The sequence below is a fragment of the Solea senegalensis genome, linkage group LG20, assembly GCF_019176455.1.
Source record: "Solea senegalensis isolate Sse05_10M linkage group LG20, IFAPA_SoseM_1, whole genome shotgun sequence".
NCBI lineage: Eukaryota > Metazoa > Chordata > Actinopteri > Pleuronectiformes > Soleidae > Solea > Solea senegalensis.
In genome coordinates, this window is record NC_058039.1 from 5,596,650 (window position 1) to 5,615,017 (window position 18,368).

General features: G+C 42.5%; 1 long non-coding RNA gene across 1 annotated transcript; it reads right to left on the bottom strand.

Annotated features, from left to right (window-relative positions):
- Positions 1–12,714: 12,714 nt before the first annotated feature.
- On the bottom strand, positions 12,715–16,813 carry LOC122786360. Its single transcript, XR_006362437.1, has 3 exons — positions 16,599–16,813; positions 15,477–15,579; positions 12,715–14,982 (listed from the first exon to the last, which is right to left on the bottom strand). It is a non-coding gene; the product is annotated as an uncharacterized LOC122786360 (long non-coding RNA).
- Between the last annotated feature and the right edge of the window lie 1,555 nt (positions 16,814–18,368).

Sequence of the window (18,368 nt, forward strand, 5' to 3'; positions counted from 1 at the left end):
CACTAAGCATGTCTCTCGTGTGAGCGCTGACCACATAAGAAATGCTCAAACAAAACATTCACTGTGTAATACCAAACACAAAAGACCACAAACGGCTGAAAACCATCTTATTTAAATTCAGTCATGGGTCAGGACTAAATAGCTCATTTTATCTTTAACAACACTGAAGCCTTGGGGGTAAGTAAGTAAGAGGCAAACATCGACATCCACAAACATCGCTGCAGAGTCCATGTTCGGTTTCTTACTAAAAAAAAACTGCATGAAATAAAATCCTTCCCCCGCACAATCACAATCTATTGTTTTTCCACTTAGGCGACGCCAGGGTATGATTTGTACTTTGAACCCATTTTTTAAAACTTTATTGTGATGACAGAATATACAAATGACATCAAAACTACTCAGCACAGAGTCAGCGAAAGATAAATCATTGGAAAGTAGAGTCTGGGGGGGAAAAAACAACTGGCCCCATTCATCAATTCATTTGTCAATTTGGATTTAGTCTGAGTGTGTTGCGTGTGTTAGTTTGTGTGTGAGGTTGTGTGTGTGAGGTTGAGTGTGTGAGGTTGTGGTTGTGTGTGTGTGAGGTTGAGTGTGTGAGGTTGTGTGTGTGTGAGGTTGAGTGTGTGTAGGTTGTGTGTGTTAGGTTGTGTGTGTGAGGTTGAGTGTGTTAGGTTGTGTGTGTAGGTTGAGTGTGTTAGGTTGTGTGTGTAGGTTGTGTGTGAGGTTTTGTGTTTGTGTGTGTGAGGTGTGTGTGAGGTGAGTGTGTGAGGTTGTGTGTGTGAGGTTGTGTGTGAGGTTGAGTGTGTGGTGTGTGTGTGAGGTTGTGTGTGTCAGGTTGAGTGTGTTAGGTTGTGTGTGTGAGGTTGAGTGTGTTAGGTTGTGTGTGTGAGGTTGTGTGTGTCAGGTTGTGTGTGAGGTTGTGTGTGTGTGAGGTTGTGTGTGAGGTGTGTGAGGTTGTGTGTGTGAGGTTGTGTGTGTGTGAGGTTGAGTGTGTCAGGTTGTGTGTGTGAGGTTGAGTGTGTGAGGTGTGTGTGTGTCAGGTTGTGTGTGTGGTTGTGTGTGAGGTTGTGTGTGTCAGGTTGTGTGTGTGAGGTTGAGTGTGTGAGGTTGTGTGAGGTTGTGTGTGAGGTTGAGTGTGTCAGGGTTGTGTGTGAGGTGAGTGTGTCAGGTTGTGTGTGAGGTTGGAGTGTGTCAGGTTGTGTGTGAGGTTGTGTGAGGTTGTGTGTGAGGTTGTGTGTGAGGTTGTGTGTGTGAGGTTGTGTGTCAAGGTGTGTGTGTGTGCAGGTGTCAGGTTGTGTGTGTGTGTGTTGAGTGTGTGTGTGTGTGTGTGTGTGTGTGTGTGTGAGGTGTGTGTGTGTGTCAGGTTGTGTGTGTGAGGTTGTGTGTGTCAGGTTTAGTTTGAGGTGGTGGCTGCTGTCAGCAATCATGTGCTGCAGGATTTTTTTGGATGGTCTGAAAAGACAGACGTTTGTTTCATATATGACACATGACCCGCAGCAGCCTGCCTCTGCACATATTTACATGTGCTTTTTGTCTCAATCCTTTTTAGACTCCTTCATTTGGTTTTCTTTGCAGTTCAGGCAGTTGAGTCGCAATCTTTCAACCAAAAAGGAACCTGTGAGCACCAGCAGCTTTGTAGTTCAGTGCCCACAGTCTCTGTGAACTATAAACAGAGGAGGTGCAGTCGCCCGTTATTACTATTATTATTATAGACTAGAATCTATGTAGCACAATATGAAAATATACAAAAGGATTTAAAACTGTGTGTATTTGAAGAGGAGTGTCCCTGGATACAGTGTGCAGTGCAGCATTGGATTGACATTTCACTAAAAGGTTATTTTGGATCATTGCGAGTATCTTGTCTACCCCGGGGCGATGGTGGTTATACAGTTCAGCCAGTCAAGCAGTTTGTGGCAGAAGTGTCATCTGAACCTGTAAAGTAAATCTATTGATTAGTGTTTTGTTTTGTTTTTAAAAAGGCGTGGGAGGAGGGACAGATAATAAATCATGTGCCCATCTGTAATGAAGACAAAGAGTGATTGTGTACAGCAGTTTGTATGAATGAGAGCACATATCGTGTGATTAAATGCTACTTTGTCTGCACGCCAGCGTGTTTGATGGGTGTGTTAATGGCCCACGGCAACTTTACAGGCAGAATAAACACACCTGAGCACGTTTAGCTCGGCGATAACGATCTCACATTAAGACCTATTCTCAGTTTCTTTAAGGAGCAGAGGAAAAAGTTGTGATCAGGAGATTCCTATAGCTCAAATACAATTATCCCGCATGTTGACTGTCAGTGAGCACAAAAATACAAAAATGATTTATTCCCACCCAGGCGCGGTTAAGGCCTCGCCATAATGTCTTCATATCTGGACTTACAGGGGATAAGGACTTGGTGTGCTAAAATAATTGTTTGTGTATGGAGGATTGTATTAAGTGAAGTAGAAAATGTCACTGTGTCCATACACAGTAAAATGATGTGGTCAAATCTGCATGAAGAGGGGAAAAATGTTCCACATGGAAACAAAGAGGTTTCAGTGACAGTGTGGGCAGATGTCACCCCAATCAAATGTATAATTTGGTCTAAATGACAAACAGAAGGCCAACACAGGATTGAGCTTACCCACTTCACTGCATCCCGTTACCAGTCTTGGCATCGCGGCAAACGAGCAATCACCATAGAAATTCAGAACCAAACAAAGAGAAAAAAAATAACCACATATTGTGTTTTTTTGGTTTTTTTTCTTGGCAACATTTGGCCTGATGATGCCCAGAGCATCGAGCAAAACAATGCCATCAAACCCATCTCCATGACGTGTCATGACAACCGACGCGTTTTTTGTTTTTTTCTGCTTTTCCCCAGATGTCAAGTGTGCCCTCCAGCTTGTTTACAGCTCATAAGAAATTCAATCTCAAATCAAATCAAACCAAACAAGTAAAGCCATATCTGGCTCATCTGTGCGGTTTTGCCCCGACGCTCTATTGTTGCTTTATTTGCTTTACCTAATGAGCAATGAAAATCACAGATGTGTTCGATGCCTTTCAAAATGTGGAAACACCACGCGGACAGCTGCGGAGCTGCGACTGGGAACTTCAGGGACATTATAATGACACATGGTTGGTGGTGGTACTGGTTTTTCTCTGATGGGCTGACTCATTTCAACAGTGACTATCGCTCCCGAGGCTGTTTTTACACAAACCATAGAGAAGGAGAACATTGTGGTAATAACACACATTCAGAACCAGTAAAATCACAAATGCATTTAAGTGAGAGAATACTGTCCCACAGGAAGGACGGTTTTCCTCAGTGGTTGGATTATTTAAATGAGGACCTCGAGAACCTGTATAATACTGAGAAAATATTAAACTATTAGTGACATCAGAGACATAATATATCGTGTTGTATAATATCACAGCTTCATATGCATTATGTCATCCAAAAAGGGGGAGAAAAGTGTTGTTTGGACCTAATTTCACGAGCCACATGATCCTTGTTCGTGAAGTAGAATCAGAGGAGTGAAAAATATTGTCCATTAATGAGGGCGGTGTACACTTAAATGCCCTCGCTGCGTGACCCACTTCTAATCAACAGCTGACCTACTTCTGCTTGACCTGCTGAGGCAGAATGCCGAGCAGAGGGCCGACGGCATCGCCGCGGCGGTTTTTCTTCCGCGTCCAAACGAGCGCTTCGCCGATAATTAGAACACAATGAGGGAGACAAAGTGGAAATAAATAAAAAAAAGGTTGTTCTGGTAAAAGCACAGCAGGGTCTGTGTAAATATTGTGTTTTTGCCACGAGGCATGCGACGCCAACACATACAGGGACTATAGATAAGCAGGGTTTATTTAAATAACTGTGGTTTATGACATTTGTGGTATAAATGTGGAGATCGCAATCAAAAACACATTACTTTTCAGGGAAACTGCACTTTACTGTTACTATAACTGAATGTTTTGCAGAGATGAAGAGAAATATTTATGTGATGTAGAAAATGAACTGTATTTTTTTTAACAGGCGCTCAGAGAGTGTCATCCTGATTGTCCAGCATTAAAATGAAATAAAATGGGATTTGTTTAAACAGTGAATTCCTTTAGGTTAGTAAATACCAGCGTCTTCTTTTCTTGATGTTATTTTAGTTTCCACTCTAACCAGGACTTCTTGAATGTGTCTTCTGGAACAGATTCTTAGCACTACAATGACGATTTAAGGTTGTCACACATTTGTAAGTGGCTTTATTTAAAAAAGTATGTGCAAGTGTAAATGCAAATGTTCTTTGCTCTTATATATGCCTTTCATTTCTTGTATTTACCAATTACTGAAATAAAGTGAAACAAACTGGGCGACAAAAGCCTCTTTCCACTTACTTCTCCCTGCAGTTTGTCCACATTAAAAAAAAGACTTTCACTCTTTTAACAAAACTTGCCTCCTTTGAAACATGCAGCTGTGTTATTTACCCCAAACACGCCATCGTTAAAAGAATAATACTTTGCCCAACAGCACTTTCGCAGCAGCAGTTACTGAATTTACAGTGAGCTGTGTTTTTTTTATTTTTTTTTATTTAACAGATTATGTTCTTTGCTGTTATATTCTTCCAAGCAGGGTCAGAATTGAAACCAGCTATTTTCCAGTCCGGACGGTGCAATCATAATCTCCTCTTCCTACATGATAATCAAGTTAAGCTGCACGTAAAACAGATATTGAAAGGCTTTATGTATTAGAACAGATTTTTTTAAAGTTTCGCCAGCGCCCTGTGATGACTGACACTTTGTTTATACTGCTCTGCAATCCATACTGCTGTCGTTTTAGACAACATGTCAGATCCTGCCGCGCGCTCACAACATCTGTGTCCAGTTATGCCGAATGCATGTATATTTAAAACGATCGGCACGTTTGACAGACAGCACGTCTGCGCAGCTGAAAGCGTTTTGACAAGGACATAACCTCTGCAGAGATGGATATCGCGAGCTCACAGTGTGTGGTGCGTTGCAGGCCCCGTGAAGAAAGTGTGAAATGCAACGTCATAAATCTGCGGTGACATTACTGATACTGATGAGAATATTGGTTTCAGATGGTTTTTTAAAAGATGCACCGGAGGGATTCTCTTGCTCGCAGAAACAGATTTGTGTCCGTGTCACAAAAGAAAGAGAAAAAGTGGAAAATAAAAGCAAAGTCAAGAACGTATCAAGTGTGTTGTTAGCATTAAAACAGCGGGCGGTGGGAAGACTGAGGCGGGAATTATTGTTCTCTGAAAAAAAACATGTGATGCTGCGTAAACATGAGGCTGCCAAAGAAACATGAAACAACGCACCTAATATGTAAGGAATTTACATATGTAATGTTTATTTGTTGTCTTGATAGGAGCCTCATGTCTATCTCTTAACAAAGAAGCAAATACACATTTGTGTAATTATTATACAATGCAATAATTATCTTTTTTGTAGAATACATAACTAAGAGAAAACTAAATCGACCAACATCTTAAAAGGAAATTAGCGCATTAATTACTACAATTATAATAAATACTGAAATGTAAAAATTTTAATTTGAAGCGTTTTCATTGAATCAAGATGCTGCAAAATGGCTTTATTTATGCAGGGGATTAACTATATCCATCCATTTTATACTATACTTCCAATCTCAGCTGACACAGGGCGATAGGTGGGGTCACACCTTGGACACAGGGCCACACCTTGGACACAGGGTCACACCTGGACACAGGGTCAGGACACAGGGTCACACCTTGGACACAGGGTCACACATTGGACACAGGGCCACACACTTGGACACAGGACACACACCTTGGACACACACAGGGGTCACACATTGGACGGACACAGGGTCACACATTGGACACAGGGCCACACCTTGGACACAGGGTCACACACACCTTGGACACAGGGTCACACCTTGGACACAGGGCCACACCTTGGACACACAGACACAGGGCCACACCTTGGACACAGGGGCCACACCTTGGACACAGGGCCACACCTTGGACACAGGGCCACGTAGAGACAAACAACCACTGACTCTCACTTTCACACCTACAGAGAATTTACCTAATCCCCACATTGCATGTTTTTGGACTGTGGGAGGAAACTTGAGAACCCGGAGAAAACCCACATGCACAAACCTGTGTCTTCTTGCTGCAAAGGCAGCTAGTGCTAACTAATACACCGACTGTGTGGCCCCTTATTTAGAGTATTTATGTAACACTCAAATACTGTACTTTTGCACAGATTAATAAGGTCAGTGCATTCAGTGGATGATGACATTGTCAGGCTCGGTTTCATCTCTATGCTGCACTGCTAACCAACTAATGACTGATGCTTTATACTGTATGTCACACATATAAACACAAGAGTCGTATTGATCTTTAAATCAAACACTGCAAGAAAAAAAAGGCACGTTTTCTATAAACAATCTAAAAAGGTGAAGTATTTCTTTCAATCTTCAGCACATTAGTGTCGTGTTTTACCCTCCACACAAAAATGCTCGACAAACTTAAAGAAAAGTATTGAAATGAACACAGTATATGACTGAGCTCATTATTTTATAATCACTTTTTCTAAGTTTGTCATGTTTTTTTTCCCACATGCACCGTTTTGTTTCCGCTCACACACACGTGACTCTGTAATGCATGTTAGTGAGAGTGTATTTACAGGTACGGTGGTGCATTTGCAGCTGATGCCTCATATGTGTGTGTGTGTGTGTGTGTGTGTGTGTGTGTAGTAGGAGATATGAAGACCGTCTCGGGTAGTGTGTTGTTGTGTGTGTGTGTGTGTGTGTGTGTTGCGTGCTGCTAAAGAGTTTATGTTATTCTGTCCCTCCTCTCTCCCTCGTTTACTGGCTATTCTGGGAAAATCCAAATTACAGTCTTTCACCGTGTGGTTGGCTTGTGTGGTTCCAAATTTGTACTTAACCTAACCCTCCTTCTCCCTCCCTTTCCCTCAGCCTTCCTTCACTTCCCCCATCTTCCTATACGTCCCGTACTTGAATGACACTAATCTCTGTGCTTCTCACTCTTTTTTTCTGTATGTTTTTAAAATAATCTCAACTTACTGCTGAATATACACTTCAAACATATGGAATCCTAAATGTCAGAACGATACACCTCTTCCATGCTCTCCTCTTTCCCCCATCACACTCTATTTACTCTTGATTTTCTCTTCCCTCCACATATCTTGTCTTTTCCCCTTGTTGTTTTGTCACGGTGCCTGTTGCTGTGCGGACACAAGTCCTGAAAAACCTCCATGTCTCCTCTAAAAACATATCCTCCCTGCGGCTTTACGCACCACTCAGTTGCACCCCACCCCTATAATTACCACTTTAACCTATGGATCTGCACCCCCGCCCTCCCTCCTCCATTCACAAAACGCATATTTTTATCTCAGCGACAAGAGTTTTTCTTTTTTTTTTATGCAAATGCTCATTTTGTGGCTCTCTTTGCTTACACAATTGCACAGCTCTATTCCTGATACCTGTTAAATCTAGTCTGATCTAAGTCTGTGCCTTTGAATGACCCTGCTCGCGCACATGGGTCTGTGAAATATCAGACATGTAAAATGACAGAGTAGTGAATCAAACTCCGACACTGCACCTCTGAAATGGCTCGTCGCTCTGGTTTAATGTGCCCTCAGAGGCCTTTGACAGTACTTAAAATCATATCTGTGTATTTTTAACGTTTTAGTGAGTTCTGTTTTTATTTTGACCCTAAATGGTATGACATACAAGGCTGCCTCGAGCTGCCGCTAATGAGGAACTGCAAAGCCATTCGTTTCGTGTATTCTTACAGATGTGGTCAAACAGTCGAGCTTTAGAAAGCGCCGGAGTCGTCAAAGTGAGTCACCGCCGCGATCGCGTCTTCATCTCCTGTGTCAACACACAGCAGCTTCCCCCTCAGCAGACTCCCCCCACTTGCCCTTCCACCTATTTTACAGGTCACATAAAGTGTGTGTGTGTGTGTGTGTATGTTTTCGCGGCGTATGCATTAATGCATGATGACCCAGTTCAAGCCACTGCACTTTGATATGGAGCATCAGACTCTGTTATGATCACGTCAAGACACATAATCCAAAGATAGCACACAGAATCCGTATGACTCGTTCTCATGGTTCGGGGGCAACTACACAAGAGAGGTTATTATGTTTCAGGACAGATTAGTGAACTTTTTTTAGTAGGAAAACCTTGATGTGTGAAAGATTAAAGCTCAGGGACAAATCTGCTTTAATGTCTCTCTCGGCTCAAGTCTGTCATTTCCAGTCTCCTGCTTTTTCGGTCGGAGTAAAAGGCGACTGGATCATTAACCATCCGAAGCGACCAGCTGCCTCACTCGTCCCTTGTCCTTCCATGGCCCCGGTCCATGTCTTCCGGGTTGTGCTTGGCTACTGTTCACCACTTTTGTCTGCTTTCTGCTTGTGCATTCAGCCTGTGTATGCTCATGTTGCAGGCTGGCGGAGAACGCATGACTCCTGCTCACCGCTCACCCCTCTAATCCAGTGGAGGAGAAAAAGGGGAGAGGCTGCTTCAAGGCCAAGCCCTGTTGGTATGACCAAACGCTGTGTGACATTCTCAGCAGCATCTCTTCTGGCTCTGCATGACAACAACAGCGGTCAGTTTTTTTTTTTTCCCTTTCTTTTCTTCCCTTCCTCCTTTCCTTCCTTTCTGGGCAGAAAAATGACAAGTTTGGTTTCCGTCGCATGGTTACACACGATAAATAAATAACACACAATAAATAAAATCTGCATATTTACGTAAGCAGTGTTTTACTCCACAGCAGTGGGCAGAGTGGTGATGTGAGCTCTCATCAATGGTGGCACAGAGCTCGTCACAATAAGAAAAAGTGTGTCATCGTCAACTTCTATTTTTTCAGGCAATGCTGGGAAAAACATTTAGGGTCATGCATTGCACATTACAGTAGACGTGAGATGCACGGTTTCAACCGCACTGTGTGTGTTCAGCATGGAAACAACTGAAACAAGAGCTTCTGTTGGCTTGATGGATAATCTCAGATCAGGAAGTGAAACCCTGAAATGGTCAAATCCAGTCGTTCTTTTGTTCTTTTCTCTCTCTGATATTTTTTTAAACTAAAATTTCTACAACGCTCACTCGTTTTGCTTCCAGAAGTCTGTCTTCCATCTCAAGCCCCCCCCCACATACCTTTAACCCTGTCTGCTTCTTGTTAAAATTTGTCCATCCCATCCCCTTTGCCTTTCCACACTTCCATCACTGCCTTTCTCTCCCATTTCTCCCTCTCCTTCCCCTGCTTTGCTTTGGTGAATAGGGGCTTTATCAGCCGGCCTGAATGGTGCAGGTCCACTGGAAGCATGGACAATGGCTCCATCATCAGAGGGAAGCAGAGCCCATGAAAGAGGAACAAAGACCCCCAGCCCAAGAGGGGCCCAGCTCTGCACCTCACACCACCGCACTGAGAGACTCCACTGGCCCTGCATACTGTGTGTGTGTGTGTGAGTGCTGAGAGATGTGTGTATTCTTGTCTGTATAAGAAGGCAGGTGCTGCTCCTCAAGATTTCTGCATTATAGAAAGGACTTGGCTTTCAGGCTTCGTTTTCCTTCTGGAACTATGCATCCATTATCTTTCCAAATCTGTGTCTGCACGGCCTCCCGTGCGTTCACACCGCGGCGTATCAAGCACATGTGTTTGCTCGCATGTAAACGTCCTCACGTATTCATCCAGAGCACATGCCTGCTTGTCTTGCGTTTGTAACGTGATAATACATGCCCGTCATGAATATGCATGCACACTTATACGTACCGTCTCCTCGGGGAGAGTTGGAGTCTCTTTAAAAAACATGTTTGTACAGGGAACTCTGTTGTTGTGAGCGTGAGTGCAAGGCGAGTCCTATCTGCTGAGCAGGTTTTTCTCTTTAGAGCGACTGGACATGACAGACTTGATAAAGATCTCGTTTGATTCTTGATTTGTCTTCATGGTTGAAGTCGTGAATACGGTGAACTCTTACTCAGGATCTAATCATGATCTGAAAAAGTCAGTCTGATGGGAATGTTATTAGTTTTGCAGGTTTGGGCCAAAAACCAATGCATTGATGCTCGTTTTTTTAACCCAGTGCTTCCAGCTATAGAACATGATCCCACTATCTCAGGCAGGGCTCTGAATGATGGATGTATTTTTGTCAAAAATGAACTTTGATAGTTGAGCTGGGAGCCAACTTCAAATCATTATAAACACTGAGCATGAGCAAGCACGTCAACAAATATACCATTTTTACAAATAGATAAACTCCATTAGGATCGAGGAGCTACATTTAATAAGTTGACCTTTTTGGGAAGATATAATTTGACTCCACGGAGCACAGTAAAGATGTCCAATAAACAAACAAATGGCTGAATATTAATCAACAGGACATGTGTGGGCCAAGGCTTGTATTACATTGATGAACAGTTTGAACCAGTACAGGGGATTGAACATGATTCAACATGAATCAGTTAAGTTGTGGGATTATGAATGGTTATGTGATCTTTAATGACTGCGCCGGGCTTGACAAAAGTGATATCTGTCCGTGGACGCTGTGTGTTTAGATTCAGTCTTTCAATCTCACATCTATTTTGTTATGTTTTTTTTGTTATCGCCTTACATTCAGCTATGTTTGTGCCGCCATCTCCTTCAGTCTCATGGTCGGCTTGAGTACTTTGAGTTTCTTTCCCTTCACATCGCAGTTTATCCAGGCCACAATAGCATAGGTTCCATTTGTGTGAGTTGTGGTGCTGCACAACAGAAATCCTTGACAATAACATTTAAAATGTTCTGCTAACACTGAGACAACACTGAGATGATGTTGCAGCCAAGACAGCTTGAAATTAGATTGCACATTACACAATCTGCATTTACAGGGTTAGCATCTAACGTGCTTTGGGCCGTATGGTTTATTATGTCCAAGTCTATTATTGTGACATAGGTTGTGTCAGTCAAGCAGGACATGTCTTTCCCTGTGACAAATTCCTGCTTTCCAACATCAGCGATTGCTGTAGCCCTTTATGGCTTTAAAGTCCAAAGGTACATTATAGCTCTTTATGGATTTCTCTGCACTCATAAAAGAGGAATTTTACTATATATATCCAATAACTACAGCCCCTGCTGTTGCTGCAGTGAGGGATTATTCTTCCTGGTCTGTTGATACTATGCAATCATATTTAATATTTGAGGGGAGTTGAGGTCGTATTCATTAGCTGACCTTAATGGGCTGAGCACTACTCGTATATTGGAGCACATTAATGTCTATTATGCAACTAAAGACCTCTTGTGACCTTGTGTGAATTATACACTTTATTCAGAGGTTTAGAGGTCACTCAAGGCTTCTCCCTCGCTCGTATCATAACAGTAAAAGGTGCACATTATGTGCAGCATATTGCATATACAGAGTTACTTGTGCATGTGTTCTGCACCATAAATATTAAGTTGTTTTTTGGTTTCTTTTCATTTCTCTGCTCCCAAAATGTGCATTTGAGCCTAGACGTTGTGGTGTGGTGGAAAATGTTTGGGCACCAGCTCCAGCCAGAGGTCTTTCTATTTCTGAAGACAGACAGGATATTGGGCATATTATGCCGCCCACAGAACAGGACAGATGCAATCGACCTCTGACCTCAGGACATTTCGAGTCATTATCCCAGAGCTTAAGAGCAGGAGCTAATCCGTGCTGTGTTTACCTCACAACTGGAACAACAGCTGGATGGTCTGTTTGCAGCCTCTCCTGAACCTCTCTGTGGGCTCATACATATGGATACTATCTGGGATCATGTGCCCTCATTTGGTTTTCCACCAATAGGCTTCCAGCAGGCATTAGTGCACATATAGTGAGCTATGTTCATCTCAAGGGATATGGAGGGGCTCAGCCCAGACTCCTGCTCTAAATCATCCCGTTGCTATTGGCAAATTTCAGTATCCAGGGGAAAATACGTATTAGTGAAGGATTATTCGGCATCCATGTCAGCCACTGGGGGAGTGGACACTCCTGGTGCTGGTGATCTGCTATTAATGGGCTGCTGATCTTTGGACAGCAGAGGGTGTTACCTGAAGCAGTGGGTTACAGGCACGTAGAGAGCAGAGTAAAAACCATATGATGTTTCAAACTTCATTCACACATGATTCACAACAAAGTTAATGGTTAGCTAGTGGTAATGGTTAGTGGTGGTAATGTCCTGATTACTTAAAACATTTCTTAGACACTTCATCCCCTCTTTAGCGCGCATGATCAATGATACGTACACTATGTGTTGTTGGGTTAGATAAGGTTGACTCTCATCTGTATGCTAAAGCTAAAACTATTAGCTTTAGCATACAGCTACATTCAAACCATTGTCAAATGACTTCTCTGTGTTTCTTAGTATAACAGTGTTAAGGGGGGCCAATCTTAGCTGATATAAGGCGAGAGGCGGGGGTACACCCTGGACAGACATACATAGACAAACAACCACCCACTCCCACACACAGTGTCCAGTTTACCTAATCCCCATATTGCATGTTTTTGGACTGTGGGAGGAAGCCGGAGAACCCAGAGAAATCCCACACACACACGGGGAGAACATGATCCCGGGTCTTCTTGCTGCAAAGGCAAGCATACTAACCACAACACCACTGTATGGCCAGTTATTTTGGTGCTTACCTACTGAACCGTTCCACTTGGTGGAAACACATCAAAATGCTCCCTCAGTCAGGTCTGGTCTGATAGTATTGCTTGACAGAGGCAATTTTCATATGAAGAACGCAGCACACACAATAATCCATTCCATTGTTTCTGTTTATATAGACCAAACATAATAAAGCAGAATAAGAACATTGACAACCAAGTTCACCAAAAGTAGCACACTGCAGCTTTGAGTCAATCATTGTACACCTACGATCACCTGGACTCAAGCCACAATGTCAGTCTGCCTCCTGTGACACTGATGAGAGCGACAGTTTTGCAGACAAACCTGTACGTTCAGCCTTCAAACTCATCGGCGTGAACTAAGTAAGTTTAGTTTTTTTGCTCTGCTCTCGTGGAGTTCAAGACATAAACAGTGAGCAGTCGTAGAATTGTTTTGGAAGTCCTGCTTAACGCCGGTTTATCGTTTAAAATGTCTGTTGTGAGCCTGAGGATATTGGAAAATTTCCATTTAGCAAATTGTAAATGCGCGATGGTGAGTCACTGACATGCGAGTGAGTCCTCTCATATACACAATAAACACATGATCATGAGCTGCTCCCTCTGTGGGTGGGGGAAATCAGTATGACAAATTCACCTCAAAAACACAGTCGATGACACAGTGCAGGGCGAGGAGGGATGCTTTGAGATGTAAATCGAAGACACAGCGTTATTTTCCTTTCTTTGCCAAAACTAACTCTAATTAAGTGATAAAAATAAAAGTAAGAGGACTCATAAGTTGAGCGGTTGGGGGTTTATTTTTTGTTCCGTTTCACTGAGGTCTGACTTCAGCTGAGCGGGGATTGCGTAACATCTCGGCTACGACAGGTGAACCATGCAGCTCTGTTGCAACTTGTTTTTCGTTCTGTTGAATAACTACTGCCCTCAGCATGTATCCACATGTGCACACAGACACACACACACACACGCACTTACACAACTGCACTCAACAAATGAGTCCTCAGACCACATGTGTCACTTTTACTCATCCCGAGTCTTCTTCATTTAAAATTCCACTCACAGTTTTTCCACTTCACACATCACAAAGTGCAGCAGATGTAAGTTTCAGCTCCACTCGACATAATCACTGCTGTTGCATAATCATAACATATCGTGTTGGCCTTAGAGGGCGTTTTGTTACGAATATATATACATATATAACATACATGTATACGTATATGGGCAGAGATCACAACAGGAAATGTCCTTCTTACATTTGTAGTGGACAAAAGGCCAGCAAAGGTCTTTTTATGGCTCTCTACATCGAGGTTTACACTTGAACAATGTGCTCAAATTCTCGTTAATTGGGTGTGTCTGTGGATATGAGCATCAGTGTCATGGGGATAAACTGAGGCTATGCCTCCAGGTCATTAGTGTCCGTCTGCGCTGACTGTTATGTTCATTCTGGGACCTTGATGCCACAGCGGGAGTGAGCTTTGTTCTGGGTCATTTGAAGGGTAATGAACAAAATAGCCCCATGTTTTCTCTGAACGCTGTCTTTTGTTTAAATCACATTAGACAAATAATGAATGGGAAATACTTAAAGATCCTTGTCGAGCCTCACAAAAGTGAAATAAACTATGATGGGGTTAAAAGAGAAAAAAAGAGAGATGCATTAGAGATTGCCAGTTTCTTTTTAAGATCAATTCATCTTTAAAATGACTTTCTGAGAAGCCACTTTTTCCAGTATAATAGTTGCTTATGCTTTCAAGATGGAAAAACCAAAAAAACTTAATTGTTTTCAGTGAGATTAAAAATACCTGCATGCACAAATGACTGGATTTTCACATTCATTTTCTAAATGAAACCCTCGCTGTTCCTCATGAAATATGATTTGGGTTCTCCATCGCCTTATTTCCAGAACTGTTGCCATTGTTCTTTTGTACATTTACATTTCTGAAGTCATGAGGAAGGGGTTGGTGGTCAAGTGGTCAAGTGACAGACGACAGTTTAAGACCAAAAGTCTGAGGGTTTGTTTTTTAGGATTGTGGACGTGCTCTGATGACATTCTGGTGACTTTTTATGGAGAGTATACTGGGACACCAGGAAAACCTGGACCCAACATCAAGGCACTCTTGACAACTTCCAGGAAAACCACCCACATACACAACACAAACGATTGTAAAGGATTCCTAAACAACACAAAACAAAACAGGATATCTGTTGGCAGTGTGGCTGTGCATGACTCAAAAGCTATCATCGGAGCTGGTCAAAATCTGGCCTCTTATACTGGAACCTCCTGTACTGGACCAATCAGCTCCCAGGATCCACATGCACACACACACACACACACACAGTCAATCAAATAATCAGGCACACCTGCAATCCATCATACAATCACAAAAGCAGAGAGAGAGAGAGAGAGAGAGAGAGAGGTAGAAGGAGAGGAGAAGTAAGACTCTGGGGCAATAACAGACACTATGAAGGCAAACTGTGATCTGATTGTAGTTTTCTAACCAGGCTACTTTTTGTGTCTAAACCTTAGCGTTATCATCACCCTCATTTCTACTAAAAGTACTACAAGCATGAAAACACTATCATGTTGATATGCACATCTGTACACGTGAAAAAACAGTTACACTTTTGGTTAAAGGTGAGGCTGGAGATCCTGAAAAACCTCTTTGAGCAGGCTAAATTTTGAATTTAAAAGTCCACGCCCCTTTTTTTCAGACTTCCCTGCAAAGCGAGTAACATTCGGTACTTTTCGGTCACGCTAGGCTTTTTGGATACTTCAAAATGACAAAAAAAAGAGTTCAAATCACACCCTGATGATAAAAAACGAAAAAAACAAATAAAGCATAAAGTTAACATACCCGGTGTCCATGTGCCACCATGTCCTTTCTGCTTCTTTCAGTTGTCGCCACCGTTGAGGTCTTGGACCGCTCTGCATCAGATCAGCCTTTTTCTTGGCAGTAGCTTTCCCAAAAAAAACAAAACAAACGTCTTTCATTTGAAACCAACATCTGTTGTTGGCACCTTTTCTGCCATAACGTTGCCCCAACTGTCTGGTTGGATTTAGCAAGCTAGCATAGGCTCTGGCGTCGTCTTCTGAGCATGTGCGATTAGTGCACGTTCCATATGACTGGGTGGTGTTTTTACAATGCACTAATGAATCAGTGAAAAAGGATCTCCCAACCAACCTTTAATTAACATCTACCCCATCACACACAGAGAAAAAACAACCATTCACTCTCACACCTTTGGCAAGTGGGTGGTTATATTGCTGAAGCAGCTACTGTGTTCTGTTGGCAGGACATGTACAATAAAGATTTGTAACATACAGCATATACGTATACGTATTGAAAGAAAGGGTGAGGAAATATCTGACGCAGTTGTATCAATGCTCAGTGGAGAGGATTGGGGTTACAATGTCCTTTAATGGGTATTAATATGGATATGACACATAAAACATGCTGTGACTTGCAGCCAAGCAGAGAAACCAGGCCAAGAAAGCCACAGGCAGCCTTTACTGATAAGCTGGGTTGATCAGTGTTTGTGGAGCGTTTAATGTACCAAATGATGCCTGCGTCGCACACTCCAGTGAACATACTGTACACTGTGATGTGAGGCAGCAACCTACAACAGCACGTTGTTTTGCTTTAAAGGCCTGCAACCCACTGCATGCTATGTGCCCAGCTGCCCGAACACAATGGAGCGTTAAGCAGATGCAGAACCAGATATTCCCCCCACAAGAGTTAGTGGAGACGCCAAGCAAAGTCACTCGTATTTCTGGAGGAATTAGTGTTGTAGTGTTTGACCTGCCTGCATGAAACGAACATACTGCGTTCTAGGTTCACACGTCTTTGTTGTTATTCATAATTCAATGATTCTCAAGATAAAGAAGAAGAGGGAGAAGCAGTAAAGTACAAGACATCAGTGCCACCCACAGAAAAATGACTGGACAGATCAATAATGAAATCATTTGTGAAACTTACCACTGAAAAGTGAAACATTGGAGTTGATCCGTGATCAGAAAGTGCAGGTTTCTGGTTCACTGTGGCTCTGGTTCGGTTGTTTTTTTACCAGAAAAGTTTCTTTCAGTCCTTGTCTGACGCTGACTCTCACACACATGAAGGCGGGAGTTTGATTAGACACAGGTGCGGCTCTGCTGCTTTCCTCCCAACAGTCACACTGTGTTCACATCATACTGAATTCTCTGGAAATACAAGCAGCCAGTCAGGGAGCAAATATTCAATATTGAAATAATTGACACATGTAAAGAGTGCACACTCTGCAAATATATGCATATATACAGTAGCCACCAGATGTTGCCAGTCCACCTTTATACCCACTGTAAAAAACAACGAGTATTAACATCATTGTTTGTTATGTAATGTGCCGTGAGAAGACACTTGGCTGATTGTGATATTCATGCTCCAGAAGTATAAATAGATGTGTGTTATCAGTGGGAAAAACAATAGAGATACTGATAAGATATGAACACAGAAGTCATGAATACTCTTGAAACCGGTTTCAGTGTTTCCGTGTGTTCTCACGTGTCCTCCTGACTTTGCATCAAAGTCTGAAACCGAAACCTGGAAAAAAGACCAAGAAAAGATTTGTCGGCATTTATAAAAATGAAGACTTTGTCGATATGACATTTGAGGAAATATTCCCCCGGGTGAGTCATGATACCTGGTGACATCTGAAGTTAAGTGGATCTGGCACATGCTCACTCAAGGTACAAGATTGCAAACTTAACCTTAAAAAAAAAGAAAAGCAATAATAATAATAATAACAATAATAATACCCCGTCAGTTTAGCAGCTAAAATGTCCACGACTGCGTATGACACAACCAACGCGTGCATGACACATATTAGTCAACTTGTCTAACATCATATTACAGACAGACATTTTGAGTAATGCTAGCAACACAGATTTACAGGGATGACTCAGCACTTCTCATCAGATATTAAATGTATTGTCATAAATGTTTGGTCTCAGATGCCCAGAGTCTGTCTTATTCCACCATATGGCTCAAAAACGATTCATTGGCATGAAATTTGGCTCCGACATAAGTGTTTTTTTATGGCGACACTTTCATTTCCACCACCATCGTCAGGTTTATCAGATATCTGCAAAATAAATGGCATTTCAATCACTTCCTCACAGAATCCAAGCTGCACACTCTTATTCTACTTAGTATTTATTTGATGCTCACCTCCATTTGTTTGTGCATCAACATCAAAACAGAAAAACCAGACAAGACACCATGTCTCTGTAGCTTTCTAGTAAACTCTTAATACGGCTTTGATTCATGTTAGTCTGAAACATCCCGACTCGTCTAACCCGACAGAAATACTCCTGTCACAAGGTCTTTTTTTGGAGACAAGCATCAGCTATTCCTGGGCTTAAGTTTGACCAGATGCAGAAAATGTGGGCACATGTACACACACACACACACACACACACACACATGCCTGCTTGTATGTGTGTCCCCCAGCTGTTGAGTGCTGTGCAGATGTAGTTACCAGAAATGAGGGATTACAGCTAAATCTAGAGGAAAGGGTGGAAGAGGCGGAGGAGGAGGAGGAGGGAAGGGGGCGTGTGACTGGGCAACAGTGCAGAGACTGCAGGGATGGTGCGACGGTCTAACATGAAGACAAAGGTTAAGAGGCGATGGAGGAAATGCAGCCCGATGATAGGAAGACATCGATGATGAGAGGCCACGGGAACATGAGAGAACACGGGAGAAAGTAAAACA